The sequence below is a fragment of the Oncorhynchus gorbuscha genome, linkage group LG25 (genome assembly GCF_021184085.1).
Source record: "Oncorhynchus gorbuscha isolate QuinsamMale2020 ecotype Even-year linkage group LG25, OgorEven_v1.0, whole genome shotgun sequence".
In the NCBI taxonomy this organism is placed as follows: domain Eukaryota; kingdom Metazoa; phylum Chordata; class Actinopteri; order Salmoniformes; family Salmonidae; genus Oncorhynchus; species Oncorhynchus gorbuscha.
The window spans coordinates 28543647-28553646 of NC_060197.1; the positions used below are offsets into that span (position 1 = coordinate 28543647).

Below are 10000 nucleotides of genomic sequence, written 5' to 3' on the forward strand. Positions count from 1 at the left end.
CTATCTGCCTCCCCACCTGTCTGTTTATTTCTGTATCCTGTCTATTTGTCTATCTGCCTCCCCACCTGTCTGTTTATTTCTGTATCCTGTCTATTTGTCTATCTGCCTCCCCACCTGTCTGTTTATTTCTGTATCCTGTCTATTTGTCTATCTCCCTCCCCACCTGTCTGTTTATTTCTGTATCCTGTCTATTTGTCTATCTGGCTCCTCACCTGTCTGTTTATTTCTGTATCCTGTCTATTTGTCTATCTGCCTCCCCACCTGTCTGTTTATTTATGTATCCTGTCTATTTGTCTATCTGCCTCCCCACCTGTCTGTTTATTTATGTATCCTGTCTATTTGTCTATCTGCCTCCCTCCCCACCTGTCTGTTTATTTCTGTATCCCTGTATCCTGTCTATTTGTCTATCTGCCTCCCCACCTGTCTGTTTATTTCTGTATCCTGTCTATTTGTCTATCTGCCTCCCCACCTGTCTGTTTATTTCTGTATCCTGTCTATTTGTCTATCTGCCTCCCTCCCCACCCTGTTTATTTCTTATCCCTGTATCCTGTCTATTTTTATTTCTCCCCACCTGTATCCTGTCTATTTGTCTATCTGCCTCCCCACCTGTCTGTTTATTTCTGTATCCTGTCTATTTGTCTATCTGCCTCCCTCCCCACCTGTCTGTTTATTTCTGTATCCTGTCTATTTGTCTATCTGCCTCCCCACCTGTCTGTTTATTTCTGTATCCTGTCTATTTGTCTATCTGCCTCCCTCCCCACCTGTCTGTTTATTTCTGTATCCTGTCTATTTGTCTATCTGCCTCCCTCCCCACCTGTCTGTTTATTTATGTATCCTGTCTATTTGTCTATCTGCCTCCCCACCTGTCTGTTTATTTCTGTATCCTGTCTATTTGTCTATCTGCCTCCCCACCTGTCTGTTTATTTCTGTATCCCCACCTCCCCACCTGTCTGTTTATTTTTCTGTATCCTGTCTATTTGTATCCTGTCTGTTTATTTCTGTATCCTATCTGCCTCCCCACCTGTCTGTTTATTTCTGTATCCTGTCTATTTGTCTATCTGCCTCCCTCCCCACCTGTCTGTTTATTTCTGTATCCTGTCTATTTGTCTATCTGCCTCCCTCCCCACCTGTCTGTTTATTTCTGTATCCTGTCTATTTGTCTATCTGCCTCCCTCCCCACCTGTCTGTTTATTTCTGTATCCTGTCTATTTGTCTATCTGCCTCCCCACCTGTCTGTTTATTTCTGTATCCTGTCTATTTGTCTATCTGCCTCCCCACCTGTCTGTTTATTTCTGTATCCTGTCTATTTGTCTATCTGCCTCCCCACCTGTCTGTTTATTTCTGTATCCTGTCTATTTGTCTATCTGCCTCCCTCCCCACCTGTCTGTTTATTTCTGTATCCTGTCTATTTGTCTATCTGCCTCCCTCCCCACCTGTCTGTTTATTTCTGTATCCTGTCTATTTGTCTATCTGCCTCCCTCCCCACCTGTCTGTTTATTTCTGTATCCCTATTTGTCTATCTGCCTCCCTCCCCACCTGTCTGTTTATTTCTGTATCCTGTCTATTTGTCTATCTGCCTCCCTCCCCACCTGTCTGTTTATTTTGTATCCTGTCTATTTGTCTATCTGCCTCCCTCCCCACCTGTCTGTTTATTTCTGTATCCTGTCTATTTGTCTATCTGCCTCCCTCCCCACCTGTCTGTTTATTTCTGTATCCTGTCTATTTGTCTATCTGCCTCCCTCCCCACCTGTCTGTTTATCCTTCTATTTGTCTATCTGCCTCCCTCCCCACCTGTCTGTTTATTTCTGTATCCTGTCTATTTGTCTATCTGCCTCCCTCCCCACCTGTCTGTTTATTTCTGTATCCTGTCTATTTGTCTATCTGCCTCCCCACCTGTCTGTTTATTTCTGTATCCTGTCTATTTGTCTATCTGCCTCCCCACCTGTCTGTTTATTTCTGTATCCTGTCTATTTGTCTATCTGGCTCCTCACCTGTCTGTGTATTTCTGTATCCTGTCTATTTCTCTATCTGGCTCCTCATTCCACCCTAATATCATCCCACCATCCCTCGGAGATGCAAACTTGTGAGGGCCCAAAAAGGTGCCAAAAGTGTTTTGCGCGGAAAGTAAGAAAATGTGCTTATTTTCAGAGTAGTGTTGAAAGCAGGGGGGGGGGGGTCCTGTTAGCTCTGAACCCCAGGAGGCCGTTCCTGAGTTCTGCACACTAACACACGCTCTCCACACAAAACACATTGTAATAATGTATTATTGTATATTTTATATTGAACATCTATAATGATGGAGTAATGATGTAATAATGTAATAATTTATCATATGATAAATTGCTTTAGCTGTTATTTATTTGATAAACAATACAAAACATACAAATGACAACATCATACAAACAACAACTACAACACACCTGCCCAGACCCACTAACCCCCCGGCATCACTTTCCGTCTCTTGCTCTCCGTAGCCCACACAATTTCCATTTTTCCATCGTATTAATGACGGCAGATTGATTGATTTCAACGTGAGTGATGAGAAGTGAATCGTCCGACCCATCGGGTATCTCACTACACCCCCATGTGCGGTGTCTTGTAATATGCAGACAGATTAAATATGCAGACGGATGAAATACTTCTGATAGCCAACTTTCTAGATCCGCCCACAACTTCCGGACTATATAGCGTTCCCTAGAAAGCACGGGTTATTGTGTCATTTACACTTTAGACATGACTCTGCCGTTGTGCTGTAGAATTTGTGATTGTTGTCTCTTGTATAATACGTTTCATACATTAGTTTATACCGGGTTAAGAGGTTGTTAGTTGGACATGCTCTCTGCAAGATTTTGTATACATCTTCCCTATCATATGAACAACACTTCCTGACTTAAGTAAGATTTCCCTCAAGGCTGCTCTGATGTCCAAAAGATTTCAAATCAAAATGTTACGAGACGTAACTTTTAAGTTGCATATAGTTGAAATGATCCGTCCAAAATGACTTCAGAATTCTGTTCTGGAAATAAATTATTTCCTGTTACCAAGTCATTTACGGTTTCTATGCTTTTAGTTTTCCATGTGGACCAATTTACCGGTGAATTGTGAAAAGCTATCCGAGGATTGTTCCATAAGGTTGTGTTTTTAGGGAGTGATATTGATTCTTGTAGAAAACGCTTCATTTTCTGCCATGTTGTTATAGTGTTCTTAACTATGAGGTCGTCAATGTTCTTAGCTCCATCCTTTGAAAACAGAATAGATTCTGGGGATGTGCATCTTCAATATGTTCCCATTGTTCCTCTTTAGTGCATTTAACTATATGTTGCAAGTAAAAGCTAGGGTGGCGAGTTGATACAATTCCAAGACTAGAAAGTTAAAACCAACCTCAGATTTAGGAAGGTGTCAAACGTTCCTTGCGACGTAATTGTTTTAGTCCTATTTGGACTCCAGGAAGAGTATCTGTTGCCTTGCGGCGGCTAATTGGGATCCTAATAAATACTAAATACTGCTCCCAACTTGGAAAAGAAACCCCAGAAAAATAAGTTGTTCTTTCCGTGCAATACAAATTTGAGCATAGCCTTTTGGTCAAGTTACCAGGTTGTTAGCTAGCTAGGTAACATGACAAAAAAAAAGGTTGTTTCTTATCAAACCAAAAAAAGAGCGTCCCGCGAGTAGTTTAAAGCGGCCCAAAACATGGTTTATGAAATGATATAACATACGTGCCAATCCGCCGGTAGAAACAAGCGTAACAATAGAAGACTCATCAGTGTCTACACAACCCAGCTCGCCATCACCACTTAATCACATTTCTAAAAACTGACGGAGATGTGCAGAAAGAGCACATTTCTCCTCTCTCTCTCTGTCTCTCCTTCCCCCTCCTTCTCCCCCCTCCTCTCTATCTATCTCTGTTATTCCTCCTCTCTTTCTCTATCCTCTCTATCTATCTCTGTTATTCCTCTTTCTCTATCTCACTCTCCTTCTCCTCCCCTCCTCTCTCTCTCTCTGTCTCTCCTTCCCCCTCCTTCTCCCCCTCCTCTCTATCTATTTCTGTTATTCCTCCCTCTTTCTCTATCTCACTCTCCTTCTCCTCCCCCTCTCTCTCTCTCTCTCTCTCTCCTTCCCCCTCCTTCTCCCCCTCCTCTCTATCTATTTCTGTTATTCCTCCCTCTTTTCTCTCTCACTCTCCTTCTCTCCTCTCTCTCCTCTCTCTCTCTCTCTCTCTCTCTCTGTCTCTCCTTCCCCCTCCTTCTACCCCCCTCTGTCTCACCCATCTCCCTCTGCGGTGCATGTGTCTCTGTTAGCAGTGACCTGGCAGTGGCTCACTGGTGGGCAAGAGAAGCTGACGTGACACGTGGAGAGAGATGGGGGAGGAGAGAGATAGAGAGGAAAAGGGGAGGGAGAGAGAGACGCTGCTGCCACTTTTATTCCTGACACCTCTCAACCTCCGCTTCTTTCCATCAGAAAATTTTAGACAAACTCACACTGACAGACACAAATATACTGTAGACATACACAGACACGCGTAGAGGCAAATATACTGTAGACATACACAGACACGCGTAGAGGCAAATATCCTGTAGACATACACAGACACGCGTAGAGACAAATATACTGTAGATATACACAGACACGCACAGAGGCAAATATACTGTAGACATACACAGACACGCACAGAGGCAAATATACTGTAGACATACACAGACACGCACAGAGGCAAATATACTGTAGACATACACAGACACGCGTAGAGACAAATATACTGTAGACATACACTGCGTGTACAAAACATTAGGAACACCTGCTCTTTCCATGACAGACTGGCAAGGTGAATCCAGATGAAAGCTACAGTGGGGCAAAAAAGTATTTAGTCAGCCACCAATTGTGCAAGTTCTCCCACTTAAAAAGTTGAGAGAGGCCTGTAATTTTCATCATAGGTACACTTCAACTATGATAGACAAAATGAGAAATAAAAATCACATTGTAGGATTCTTAATGAATTTATTTGCAAATTATGGTGGAAAATAAGGCCTGGGAACAGTGGGTTAACTGCCTGTTCAGGGGCAGAGCGACAGATTTGTACCTTGTCAGCTCGGGGGTTTGAACTCGCAACCTTCCGGTTACTAGTCCAACGCTCTAACCACTAGGCTATATAGACATACACAGACATACACAGAAACATGCTACACTAATGAATACAACCCTGGTAGACATACACAGAAACATGCTACACTAATGAATACAACCCTGGTAGACATACACAGAAACATGCTACACTAATGAATACAACCCTGGTAGACATACCCAGAAACATGCTACACTAATGAATACAACCCTGGTAGACATACACAGAAACATGCTACACTAATGAATACAACCCTGGTAGACATACACAGAAACATGCTACACTAATGAATACAACCCTGGTAGACATACACAGAAACATGCTACACTAATGAATACAACCCTGGTAGACATACACAGAAACATGCTACACTAACAGAATACAACCCTGGTAGACATACACAGAAACATGCTACACTAATGAATACAACCCTGGTAGACATACACAGAAACATGCTACACTAACTAATGAATACAACCCTGGTAGACATACACAGAAACATGCTACACTAATGAATACAACCCTGGTAGACATACACAGAAACATGCTACACTAATGAATACAACCCTGGTAGACATACACAGAAACATGCTACACTAACGAATACAACCCTGGTAGACATACACAGAAACATGCTACACTAACGAATACAACCCTGGTAGACATACACAGAAACATGCTACACTAACGAATACAACCCTGGTAGACATACACAGAAACATGCTACACTAACGAATACAACCCTGGTAGACATACACAGAAACATGCTACACTAACGAATACAACCCTGGTAGATATACACAGAAACATGCTACACTAACGAATACAACCCTGGTAGATATACACACATACAGAAACATGCTACACTAACGAATACAACCCTGGTAGATATACACACATACCCAGAAACATGCTACAATAATGAATACAAAGTGTGACCTACACATCAAACATTCTCACACAACACACATACAAAGCAATCAAAAGTATCAGGGCCTACAAACATCGTCATACATACAAGAAATGGAGGGTGAGAAAGGAAAACCCTGAGAATAGTGCCAAAGAAACATTTCAACCCTAATAATGAAAAAGCATTCCTTTCCCAGTGTTTTTGGCCTGTTTTTCTGCACACTGTTCGTGCCTGTGAGTATCTAGTCTAGACTACTTACGCAACAATGTTTTCAGTTTCAATTGTACTGGCTCTTCAACAAATGTCACAAGCTACCTCTGGTTATGTTAAAGCTGTCTGCAGTCGAGCTACAGTAATGTGCCACTGATTGACCTGTCATTGATAAGCCATTTAGAGGGACATTATATTATAGATACACGGGTTATAAATGAGTCTTGAAGTCTTTGCTTATCATAACCCTCAAAGCTCTGTATCTCATCTTAGGTATAATTGATGAGAGCGTGTGTTTTTTGGTTTCAGAATATTCCAGACTGTTCTGGGAACGTTTGTTTTTAGGTTGCAGGAAGGTTTTGAGAACGTTTTACTTTGGTTCCTTTACAGTTTTACTGAGATGTTTTACTGTGAATGTTGTGAAAGTTTTAATGGTTATTAATTGTACGTTTGCTCAACACTCTAATAGCGAAATGTCTAGGTTTTTGAATACCTTTCCCAGAATGCTCCAATAAGACATTTAATAACACTGCTGGCCTATTTTAGGTGAACTTTTTTGTAACTCGAAGCGCAGAAAGGACACGGGGAATTTCACTTGCTTGGGCATTACTCATTCAAACACATTGTTTTTACTGAGGCACGGCATCCGTGAGATTCAAAACCAGCATGACATGCTTCTCTACGCATACAAAGCTGCTCATTTTATTCTACTACAGGCCCCATTTCAAAGTAAACGAGCACTCATTAAGATCAGGTTGGTGGGCAATTGGTGGGCATGGCCAACACACCTGAATGTCAGGTGAATGTCAAAATTGTAATTATTCGCCTACCTCCTCATGCCTTTTGCACACATTGTATATAGACTCCCCTTTTTTTCTACTGTGTTATTGACTTGTTAATTGTTTACTCCATGTGTAACTCTGTGTTGTCTGTTCACACTGCTATGCTTTATCTTGGCCAGGTCGCAGTTGCAAATGAGAACTTGTTCTCAACTAGCCTTCCTGGTTAAATAAAGGTGAAATAAATAAAAATAAACATTTTAATAATGTAACCACGTGTGAACCTTTAGGGGGGGGGCTCAAGTTCCTTAAATGTGCTGAGAATGTTCTAAAAACCAAGCGACTATCCTGCACCATTCCCAGAAAGTTGTGGGAAGGTTGTATGCAAAACCCACTCTCAACCACTCTCTCACCAAGCTCTAAGAAAAACATTTTGTGCTAGCTGGGCTCCCTCTTCGCCTCGTTCTTTCGCTCTGTTGTCTCTGCCTTGAGGCCAGGAAATGTGACTGAATACCACACTGCAACACCGGACTAATACAATAACAATGTTAGAATAATTAATACATCTACACACACAGACACACTAGAACAGACCTAAGGCCTTGCATCCTGAAACAACACGTTCTCTTGTTTATTTCTGTTGTGGTGGTTGTTTTCGCATTGTTCTAGTTAGATTCATTCCAATATTAGGCTACTGTGTAATATGCATGCTGGTCATAACTGCATCTGATGGAGAACAACAACTCCACAACACATCCCCAATCAGCCAATTACCATCCTCACTGACTGGGAACACGTGGAAGTTATGGTTCAATTAGGCTGGGTGTCGAAACCCTCTAATCCATAAAATAGGTCAAGTCAATTAGGACAACTTTCCAATGAAGGACAAATCTGTGACTTGAGGGTAGGGATATAATGAGCTGCTGCTGGGTAGATGGAGCCACACTGAGACTGTGTCCTTGTTTATGTCCTGCTAACGTGTGTCCGTCTGTGCGTGTTTTAATGTCCTCCTCTGTGAACATGCAGAGCCGTGAGTAGGTTCTAATTCTGAATTTAACCCACTCATTTAATCCAGCGCGTGTGTACTGTGTGTGTGGTCTGGGAAAAGCCATGCATTTGAAGGGTTTTATACTGCATGTAGAATGAGTCATTTTGATCTGGCTAATGCTCACCAAAGCCCCTGCCTGCTTGTTGAGGGAGGTGTTCAGCGTGTGGACCACTGAGCACGCATCTCTCCTTTATGTTTCAGACAAGCCACAGCAAGCTACATCATCCTGTGCCAAACTAACTGCGTCCAAAAGGTTGTTGTCAGTAACCATATCCCAAAAAGAAAGTCTTTAAAGGTACATTTTAGGGCTTGACATTCAGGTCAATTTACCAGTGGCACACTGGGCCAGTACCATGTGAAGACTACTGGCCCGAATTAGAAAATTACTGGCCTGGGCCACGATCACAGTAAAGCAAGTTCGGCATCAATCGTGGGTGATGTCATGTTTCATTTGCAGTCTGGGCAGGTTGGCAAGCGTGTAGCCAACCATACCTGTCTGATGCAGCATGGTGGCTACATGGCTGAAGCATGATCACCTGTCTGGTGCAGCATGGTGGCTACATGGCTGAAGCATGATCACCTGTCTGGTGCAGCATGGTGGCTACATGGCTGAAGCATGATCACCTGTCTGGTGCAGCATGGTGGCTACATGGCTGAAGCATGATCACCTGTCTGATGCAGCATGGTGGCTACATGGCTGAAGCATGATCACCTGTCTGATGCAGCATGGTGGCTACATGGCTGAAGCACGATCACCTGTCTGATACAACATGGTGGCTACATGGCTGAAGCATGATCACCTGTCTGATGCAGCATGGTGGCTACATGGCTGAAGCACGATCACCTGTCTGATGCAGCATGGTGGCTACATGGCTGAAGCACGATCACCTGTCTGATGCAGCATGGTGGCTACATGGCTGAAGCACGATCACCTGTCTGATACAACATGGTGGCTACATGGCTGAAGCATGATCACCTGTCTGATACAACATGGTGGCTACATGGCTTAAGCATGATCACCTGTCTGATACATGGTGGCTACATGGCTGAAGCATGATCACCTGTCTGATACAACATGGTGGCTACATGGCTGAAGCATGCGCACTAGCGACCCCTGTGTCGGGCTGGGCGCATGTTTGTTTCCTCCGACACATTGGTGCGGAAAGAAAAAAGAGAAATACAGGTAACCTGTACTAAAGTGCTTTAGTTATTCTTGATAGCACTATAAACAACAACAATCTAAATCTAGACCTGTAAACATTTGTATACAAAAAGTTCAGCCATGTAAAAATGTAGATTTTTTTTCAGTATGTTTCAAAGAATCAAAATTGGATGCGTTGTGTCAAGAAGCAGTGCGGCTCGGTTGGGTTGGGTTTCAGAAGAAGCACAGCTCTCGACCTTTGCCTCTCCCAAGTCCTTACGGGAGTTGCAGAGACAAGGCAAGACATGTAACTACTACCACCAATTGGATACCATGAAATTGGGGAGAAAAAACATAAATAAATAAATAAATAATGTCATCGCTGTGTCTGATATGAAAAAAGACTGAAAAGCAGGTGAAGGTCCTTTTGAATGCACAACTGATGAGCTTCCCGCCTTCGCTGAGACGGGTCTGGCGCGAGTATCCAGGATGTAGCCTTGGAAACCAAATGCTGGTTGATAACAAGTGGAAAGACTGTGGATTAAATGGAAATATAATTGTTTTTTTTTGTCTTGGAGTTTGAAAATGTACTGACTTAAGTGGGCCATATGAAAATTTGATTAACTGTCCCGGTGAGCTCTGCAGATGTTGCCGGGCCAGCGGGCAGCCCTGAATGTCGAGCCCCGAGTTTCACAAAGGGGAAGATTTTCAGTTCAGCTAGGCGAAACACCAAGTGGCAAGTCACCTTTTCCTTGAGGCCTTGTTACTGAGGTGACACGCCTCTCTCTGACCC

General features: G+C 42.9%; 1 protein-coding gene across 2 annotated transcripts in view; it reads right to left on the minus strand.

Moving 5' to 3' along the window:
- dnah2 (dynein, axonemal, heavy chain 2) overlaps nucleotides 1–10000 on the minus strand; it is a 253765-nt gene that overhangs the window by 139258 nt on the left and 104507 nt on the right. The gene's annotated exons all lie outside the window — the stretch shown is intronic.